The sequence below is a fragment of the Antechinus flavipes genome, chromosome 4 (assembly GCF_016432865.1).
Source record: "Antechinus flavipes isolate AdamAnt ecotype Samford, QLD, Australia chromosome 4, AdamAnt_v2, whole genome shotgun sequence".
In the NCBI taxonomy this organism is placed as follows: Eukaryota; Metazoa; Chordata; class Mammalia; order Dasyuromorphia; family Dasyuridae; genus Antechinus; species Antechinus flavipes.
The window spans coordinates 87,128,138-87,138,369 of record NC_067401.1 but is presented as its reverse complement, the minus strand read 5'-3'; positions in this window follow the sequence as shown (position 1 = coordinate 87,138,369).

Sequence of the window (10,232 nt, the reverse complement as noted above, 5' to 3'; positions counted from 1 at the left end):
ATATATAATTGACTCAAATTTATAATAGTTCAAGCCATTTTCCAATTGATAAATGGTCAAAGGATATGAGCAGACAATTTTCAGATGAAGAAATTGAAACTATTTATAACCACATGAAAAGGTGCTCCAAATCACTATTGATCAAATAACTGCAAATTGAGCCAATCTGAGATACCACTACACACCTGTCATATTGGCTAAGATGATAGGAAAAGATAATGATAAATATTGGAGGGGGTGTGGGAAAACTAAGACACTGATACATTGTTGGTGAAACTGTGAATAGATCCAACCATTCTGAAGAGCAGTTTGGAATTAAGTTCAAAAAGTTATCAAACTGTGAGTACCCTTTGATCCAGCAATGTTTCTACTGGGATTATATCCCAAAGAGATTTTAAAGGAGGGAAAGGAATCCACACGTGCAAAAATGTTTGTGGCAGCCCTCTTTGTAGTGGCAAGAAACTGGAAACTGAGTGAATGCCCATCAATTGGAGAATGACTGAATAAATTATGGTATATGAATACTATTGAATACTATTGTTCTGTAAGAAACAAGCAGCAGGATGATTTCAGAGAGGCCTGGAGAGGCTTACATGAACTGATTCCAAATGAAATGAGCAGGAGCAGGAGATCGTTATACAAGAAAACAACAAGACTATACAATGATCAATTCTGACAGACATGGCTCTCTTCAAAGATTTAAACCAGTTCCAATTGTTCAGTGAAGAAGAGAGCCATCTATACCCAGAGAGAAAACCATGAGAACAGAGTGTGAAATTCAACTGTTATTTGCTTGCATTTTGTTTTCTTTCTCAGTTTTTCTTTTTCTTCTTTGTTGATCTGATTTTCTTGTGCAACAAGGTAACTGTATAAATATGTATACATATATTGGATCTAACATGTATTTCAATACATTTAACATGTATTGGACTACCTGCCAACTAGGGAAGGGGGTGCGGGCAAGGAGGGGAAAATTTGGAACAAAAGGTTATACAAGGTTCAATGGTGAAAAAATTACCTATGCATATGTTTTATAAATAAAAAGCTTTAAAATAATAATTTAAAAAAAATAATTTAGGAAACCAAACCACCTGTGATCAGGTATGTAGGATTAATGAAGACAAACTTTGTCTGTTTCACAGATTTTTGTACTGAGTTAGTGCTGTTTATAAGCTATACTTAATTATGGTTAAAGACCACCCATGACATGGCTCTTTCCAACAATGAGGTGATTGAGACCAATTCCAATAGACTTGTTATAGAGAGAGCCATCTGCTCCAGAAAGAGAATTGTAGGGACTGAATGTAGATCACACATAATATTTTCACCTTTTTTTGTTTTTGTGTGCTTTCTTCTCTCGGTTTTTTTTTCCTTTTTGATCTGATTTTTCTTGTGCAGCATAATAAAAGTAGAAATATGTATAAAAGAATTGCACATGTTTCACATATATTGGATACTTGTCTTAGAGAGGGGGATGGGGAAAAAGAGAGAGAAACATTCAGAACACAAGGTTGCAAGGATGAATGTTGAAAACTATCTTTGCATGTATTTCGAAAATAAAAATATATTATTTAAAAAAGACTACTGGGGCAGCTAGATGGTGCAGTGCATAGAGCACCAGCTCTTAAGTCAGGAGGACCTGAGTTCAAATCTGATCTCTGATGACTTAACACTTCCTAGCTGTATGATCCTGAGCAAGTCACTTAACCCCAAATGCCTCAGAAAAAAAAAAAAAAACCCTACTCATAATTACCCCAAAGGTAATTGCTAAAACAGGACCAGCATCCATTGCTTCTTGAACTAGTTGGGTTGTTGAGACATTCAGCCACACTAGCATCCACCTGCTCTTTCATCTGTGTTTCTGGGAATGTATAAAACAAATAAAATGCCCCAAAACATAGCATGATTGCAAACAATTGTGTTCTTCCCAGCTGATAAGAAGTGCTCTAAATAACTTCTGATTAGAAAAATGCAAATTAAAACAATTCTTAGATACCACCTCACAACTATCAGATTAGCTAATTTGACAAAAAACGAAAGTGGTAAATGTTAGAGAAGATATGGGAAATTTGAGACACTAATACACTAATGGTGGACTTGTGAATTGATCCAACCATTCTAGAGAGTAATTTGGAACTAAGCCCACATCCTTTGATACAATAATAAATGTAAGTCTGTCTCCCACAGAGAACATGAAAAAGTTAGAGACACCTACATGTGTAAAACCATTTGTAGCAATTCTTTTCATCATGGTAAAATATTGAAAATTGAAGGGATGGCTACCAATTAGGGAATGATTTACAAACTTTGTATGTGAATGCAATGTGTGAAGTATGGGCTAGTTCCTTAGAGGGCTTAGGGGTCAGCCAGAGTCAAGATAAATTAAAGTCCTTAGTCTTTAGAGGGAGAAGTGAAGAACATAGACAAACTGCCATGAGGCTTGACAAAGATTTCTCCTGGATTCTGGAGTCCAGAATCTCCAGTCTCTCTCCTCCTCATCCTACCACCAAGTGACTCTGCCTATCTCCCTCTCCCTCCAATCCTTGCCTCTGATTATCTTAATACCAAACATTTAACAAGCACCAACAGTAAGAAGAGCCCTTTATCCAAACATATGCTAATAGTCATTGTCTTATATTGAATAGGTAATTAGCCTTAAGTGCTCTGTTGTCTGATTCAAGCATACCTTTTTGGAGTTTTAGCCCCCTACAGCAATGGAACAATTTGGTGCAATAAAAAAATGATGAGCAGGCAGATTTAAGAAAAACCTGAAAAACTTGTATGAACTGATGCAAAGTGAAATGAAAAGAACTAGGAAAACATTGTACATAGTACCATGTTTCCCCAATAATAAGACAATGTCTTATTATTTTTTTTTGGACAGAAAAACACTAGAGGGCTTATTTTCAGGGGAGGGCTTATTTTAATGAACATTGACAGCAATTTTAATAAACAGGTAAATGTGAACAAAAAAAGTACCTTTATTCAATAATGATCATGTCATCTTCTTCAACAACATCGTCATAAGTGTCCATACCCTGAATTCTGTCCTGGATGTCTTACGCCTCTATTTCCTTCAGAAGAAGTGGACCCAATTTGTCATGTCCAGCAATATAGCTCTCCTTAAATGAACATGTTTTGTCCAGGTAACCTGCTCGTAGTGCCTTGGCGACACAGCTATCAGTAATTTTATTCCATGACTTCTTCACCCAAGTCACGACTTCTTGCAGATAGAGCTTCACAAAGTTTCCATGCTGATTTCTTTCCTTTCTATTTTCAATGTGGTCATTGACTTCCATGCGCAAATGGTCCTTGAATGGCTTGTTTATTGCAATATCAAGGGTCTGGAGATAGGCAGTCATTCCTGCAGGAATCATTACATAATCTATTCTTCTCTCTGCAAGGAAGTTCTTCATTTCTTTAGCATGGTGAGTGCTGGCTGAATTCTTCTTTTATCCTTTATCATGCCCCTTTTATCCTCCATCATGCCCCCTCACTCCCACTTACATATCGGGTTTTTATGTTGTCCTGCCTCTGCTCTCAATGGTGTCAGCAAGCAAATCACTGGGGAAGAACAGGATGATGCGCTCACTGCTGCAGCTCTGATTGGATGCAGCTCGGAGTGCAGTGTGCATTTCACTGGGGGGGGATGGGGAATGGGGGGGATGGTTCATACAGAGGGTACCGTAATGTAGCGGATAGCGCAGGGGATCACCTTCACTACAGTAGCAATCTCAACAGGGCTTATTTTCGAGGGAGGGCTTATTTTAGAGGAATCTTACACAGTAAGGGGAGGGCTTATTTTCGAGATAGGTCTTATTATCAGGGAAACACGGTATCAGCAACATCATGTAATGATCAACTATGAATGACAGCTCTTCTCAGCAACACAATGACTCAAGACAAATACAAAGGACTCACAAAGAGAAATGCTATACATATATAAAATAAAGAACTCGTGCACTCTGAATGCAGATTAAAGCTTTTCCCCCTTAATTTATTTTTTCTGATTTTTTTTCTTTTGATCCATTTCTTCTTTTACAACTGTGACTAATAATGGAAATATGAAAGCACAATATCAAACTGTTGATCATCTTCAGAAGAGGGGAGGGAAGGGGAGGAAAAAATTTGGAATTCAAAATCTTATAAAAGTGAATGCTAAAAATTTTCTTGATTTGTGACTGGGGGAAAACAAAATAGTATTTAAAAAGAAAAAATAATTGTCCTATCGATAATCATTATCTATACAAAGCATTACTACCATGTTAATATCCCATTGTCTGTTCAAATCATTCTCCTACCTTGAAATAGCTTCTTTATATCTTTGAGAGAGCTCTCTTGGCTCTCTTCCTGACTTCTCTGAACTTCAAAACCATTGCCTCCATACTGCTGGTTAATCCTTGAATTTCACTCTGCTCTTGACCCACAACAGCCTACCACTCAAAAGTTCGCTCATTATACAATATCCCTTAGCAAGATCTGCCTCCTTTTTCCCATTGGTGAAAATCTGTCTGTCACATCCAGACTTTCTCCCTTAATTTTCATCCATGATTTTCTCTGGATTTAAAAATTATGCCTCCAGCTATAGAGATTGTCATTTAATCTTTCTTTGGATCCCCATGTATTGTCATTGTGTCTGGTACAGAGCAACCACTTGATAAATCCTGCTTTACTTCCTGTCTGCCTGCCTGCCTTCTTGAAATCATATCTGTGATGTAAAGTCCTGCTCACATGTCACCTCCTTATGAAGCTGTTGCTGATTCCCCATTCCCAAACAAGAAATGATTGTTCCCTCTTTTTACACGTATCTTAGAGCACCTTGTTTACATTTTTCTTGCATACATTCTTACCTGTACTATATGTATATGCCTTTTCCTCCCTAATAGATTGCAAGTTCTGTAAGAACAGAGACCCTGTCTTATTTATGTTTGTACCTGGTATACTACTCTGGACATGATAGGTTCTTAAGTATTAATTCATCAGAATGAATAAATTCTGACTTGAAGTATGGATTCCAAATTGAAATTTTTAAAATGGGATGTGACTGTATCAGGGATAGGGAGTACTTTGGAATTTTATTTTTGCTTGACTTTCCTCTAGCAAAGTATTCATTTTATGAGTTTGTTACCTTATCATTAAAAGGTTAGTTCTACCAACTTCCTCCTGCCCTATCCTTTACATGTCACTTTGATCCTATAATTGTCCAATGCATGCCAGATTTTAGACTCTGGTGCTACACAAATCAGATCAAATAATGCCTCATCATCTCTCAGCATTTTCTGAGCCATCTTAATTAGGATGCTTCTCTTCTCTCTACAAAAATGTTCCATTAGAGCACTTGTCTCCTTTCCCATCAGAGGAATTACTGTGTATAGGCTTGTGCACGGCAGATGCTTAACTACTGCCCAAGCAAAACCCCCATGGTGCCTGGCGAGGAAGTTTCTGCAAGTGGTGGATTAGAGAGAAGGGGGAGACTTTGGCAAGCTTTGCTCAGGAATAGCAGGAGGGGCAGGATTCAAAATAAGCACCTTACAGTGTGCTGCCTTTATTTCATTTTTGAGTATTTCAAGGATCACTGTTCTCTGTGGCTGGAGTCTTCCTTCATCCATATGCTTGATACTATTTCTCGGAATTGATGACCAGGCTTTTATAGTTAGGGGATAGAGACTAGACCTATTATTTCATTAGTATAGAGAACTCCCAGATGAAGAAACTCCTTTTACCAGTGTAGTTCAGCAATTTCCTTTCAATGTCTACTCTTGGAGAGTTGCCTAGAGCACTAAAAAATGAAGTTGCTCATCCAGAGTCCCTGTAAGTACATTTCAGAGATGCAACTTGAAACCAGATCTTCCTGAATCGAAGATCAGCTCTTTATCCAATATATCATCCTATGCCAACCTTGTGATTAGCTTCTCTAAATTTAACAAGACTGGTCCTTGGACAACTGACATTGCTTATTACCAAGTTATATTTGAATACTTTCCAGCTTGGTAAGACTTGCCAGAGCTTGTCCTGCATTGGTATAGCTTTCAAGCATTTGCCTCCATACCACAATGAGGTGTCTAAGTAAAGCTGAAGTAGAGAACTTGAAGGCATCCTTTAGAGTGGTACAATTTTATGTCATTGTTGTCATATGCAACACAGGAGCTGGGGTAATTCAGCTTTTACAAAGGGACCTTATGAAAATGTATGTAGGAGCAACATTTGAACAAGAACAAATTTTTCTTTATAGGGCATATTATTGGATTCTGTAAATTGACAACCTTGAACTCATGACCATAATACTATGTCTGCCAGTGATATCTAATTAAGACTTCAGTAATAATAGAAAAATTTTGATAGTTTTATCTTTCTACTTTCTTTCATCCATCCTCTCCCTACCATTCCACTTCAGTGAATAGAACCAGGAGAATAATTTGTACTATGTAATATTATGAAAATGAACAATTTTAATTTTTTTAACCACAATAATAAACAGCCATATTTCCAGAAAGCTAATTATTTAGACTGCTGTGCATACAGAAAGGTGAGGGACTATATAGAGAGAGAATAAAATATACTTTTATTTGATATGACCATTGTGGTGATTTGTTTTCTTTGACTATGCACATTTGTAATAGGAAGTTGGTTTTTCTTTTTTTTTCATTTGAGGTGAGATATCAAGAAAAGAGAAAGTAGGTATTTATTAAGTGAAAATATCAAATTTGATTTTTAAATAAATAGCATTGGTCAAGCTGATTGTCCATTTTGCCTAATGATTCTTCTGATTAAATCCATTATTTGTTTTTCAAGCAATCAATCCTAAAAGTCTCAGTAATGCCAAGAGAAGATTCAAATAAAATACCAAAATTCAATACAGAGGGTGAAAATAGTATGATAAAGTGAGATGTTCTCCTCCCACCCCACTCTTATCAATAGACTTGAAACTCCATGAATTCTTTAAACATGACCATCCCCATAGTTTTTTCCAAAGAATGTTTCCATTTTGAAGTTATGATGGAATATTAATGAAAATTACACTTATCTACCAATTTTTAAATGAAAAAAATGGTCTTAATAGTTTCTGCATAATCATATCTACTATATGTGATTCTTTGTGTTGAAAGTTAAGGAGTCCGTAGAATGCGCCCTTAGAGAATTCATTAAAAAACAAACATTTATTGAGCAGTTTGGGAGGATAAAAATAAAATATGATTTTTGCTAGGAGATTGCAAAAGCTGCAGGCTGGCAAATTTTCCATGTTGTGCTGATAAAGCTCATAACATATATTGGAAAATCAACTTACCTTTGAAACTTTAATTATAAAATTCTTAGCCCAGTTGTACTTTCCACCTGAGCACTTTCTCTTCTCCCTGGTATCTCTGCTATTTTTTAGAAAACAAAATATCATTAAGTAGAGCTGTTGAAAGTATCTCAGCTGTTTAACCTCATTAACAACTTCCCACTAGCATGAAATTTGATCTTTTTTCTAAATCCAAATTTATACAGAAAATCTAGAAAGAAAGTAGGCCTTTTTAACAGGAAGAAAAAAATATATGTGGGCACAATTATGTGTCTGAATACAAACATACACACAAATTCACAAAGATGGTATAAATCTTCCACCAAAGACTTCTTCTGATGTTATAACACAATATGGAAATTCTGAGTTTTCAATGTCTATGCTAACAAAGTATCAATTCAATTCTAGCAGGTCTATATAGAATGGACAACAGATTTCATGTCCATCCTAAGAAAATCAACATATTACTATGGAAAAAAACAGTGACTTAGAAATATAGTATAAGTTCAAATTCCATCTCTACTCATACACTTATACAACCACCATGCTTGGACAATCTGTCACCCTCCTCTTACCTAGCCTATTGCAATAACTTTCTAATTAGTATCCCTGTCTCAAGTCTTTCCCCACTACAATCCATGCAGCACTTAGATACCAAAATGATTTTCTTAAATTGCAAGTCAGATATATGTCATATCTCTACTCATCTGTAATGTCTCATTGTCTCCAAAATGAAATACAAACTTCATTTAACAGATAATGTTTTGCATTGTCTCCTGCTCTAGTTTAAGTTCATGCTGTCTAGATCCTTGATTAAGCTAGGACTGCCTTCAGATCTGAGATCCTAAAATCTCACTGTCTTCATATTATCTCTAATCAACAACTTTTAATCTTAAAGCATGATCTAGGAAGAAGTTAAATGACCAGCATCATCCACTGTGTCACTGGCAGGAATTAAAAAACAATTCTTCCTGATTCACAGCTGCTCTATACACTATATGCAACACACACACACACACACACACACACACACACACACACACACACTCACATCATTGTTCATTTTGGATCTAACCTAAAAATTATTACTGTTCAGCACTATCAAGAGACTGCTCACAAAATTAATTTAAGTCTTTCTAAAGTTAACCTTCCTAAGACTTTCTCTCTAATCCTTTCTTGATCACTAGCACTTGAAGAGAAAGTAAGGAAAAAAATATTTTCATATCCAATGTCTCTAGCAATTGACCCTTCACTTAATATTTTGGCTGTAGTTAGAGTGACTAGCGCTCTAAATTCTTCTCTGGGTTCCTTTACAGCTGATGATGTAGGGGGCATATTTATCATTAAACAAATATACCATTTTTGTTGGGTTTTTTGGTCTATGAGTAACAGCTTGAGGAAAAATAGTTTTCAGTATTTGTCTCACTTGTGTGACAAATGTTTCTGGATGAGCATAATCTTGTCTTCCATTCATTCTGCTCTGGTACTAGAACAAGGGTGAGGAGTCACGTCATATTAATTTTTAAAAACCTATTAAATTTCATGTGTTTTCAACTTACTTTTAGTCATCTTCTTCTCCAAATACTAACCTGTTTAGGCTATATATGCCCTCTCTGAGATTTTCCCCTGCTCCAAGATACCATTTTACAAAATATAGTATCAATAGCACAAGCAAAAATGAGTGAAGTTTACATATAGAAAATATAATTTATCTTTATCTCCAGAGGTCTCTAGGACACATTCTTTTTCCAAATAATCAGTCAATAGCCATAATGATTAATCCTTAAAGCCTATGATTTGAAAAATTGGTCATAAATACATATAGCATATGCCATTTTGTAATGACCGCGTATTTAAAATCAGCCAGAGTCAGGAATTCAGGTTAAGGGAAAAATCTTCAATATTTATTGAAGCAAAGAGGTGAATAAGGATGGCGATAGTAAATATAGGCAAGAAAGATTGTGATAGCAAATATAGGCAGTTGCGACAGGAAGCCAGCTAACAGAGAGAGACACGAGCTGAGCCAACCGTGGCAATGGCAATCTCAAAAGTCTCTCCTCCCCTTCCTTTTCCACTCCCCCACCTCCACCCACCAAAATCATCATTTCCTATACAACACATCAGGACTTGCACAAAGAGTGGGTGGGGGCCATTCTTTCTCCAAGTTTATATATTAATAGAGTATGGTCCAATTAATATTTAGCCTCATGTGCTTGGGACCTCAGTGCATCAACTCAAGCCTCAGCCCATTACATCTCCTGCTTTCTTTTGTTTTAGAACACAGGTGATCATGCCGTCCCAGACTCCTCAGGGAGGTCAGAGCCCCCAAGGGGAGGTGATCACACCCTCCCTGATTTCTCAGGAAAGGAGGTGAAAGCACCGAAAAGGAGGTGATCACGACCCCCCTGACTTCTCAGGAAGGGAGGTGAAAGCACTAAAAAGGAGATAATCACGCCCTCCCTGACATCTCAGGAAGGGAGATGAAAAGCACCAAAGGGAAGTGGGGGTTGCTAGCAGGTTTCTGGGCTCAAGGGTCTTATTATGCACAAACCATCAGCATGGGAACACATAGCACATAGCACATAGCAACAACGCAGAGGCTATTAGTGATGACTCTCCCCACAGTCAACGCAGGCTTGATGTGGTGTAACAAACATGAATTATACACCCAAGTAACGGTATAACAAACAATATAAATCAACATTGTGTTGTAAAAGATTGCCAGAAGTCCTAGAAGGAGAGTATGTAAACAGCAGTCACACATACACCTCTTCAGCAGCCAAGAGATAGTCCAAAACCAGTCTATTGTCCATTGCTTCATATATCAGGGAATCCAATGATCCCCCCAAGTTTTTGAAGTCCAGCAAAAGTCTTTTTATGTCTTAGGGAATCCAATGATTCCAGCAGATTTTTAAGTCCTGTAACAGTCTTATCATTTCTCAGAAAATCC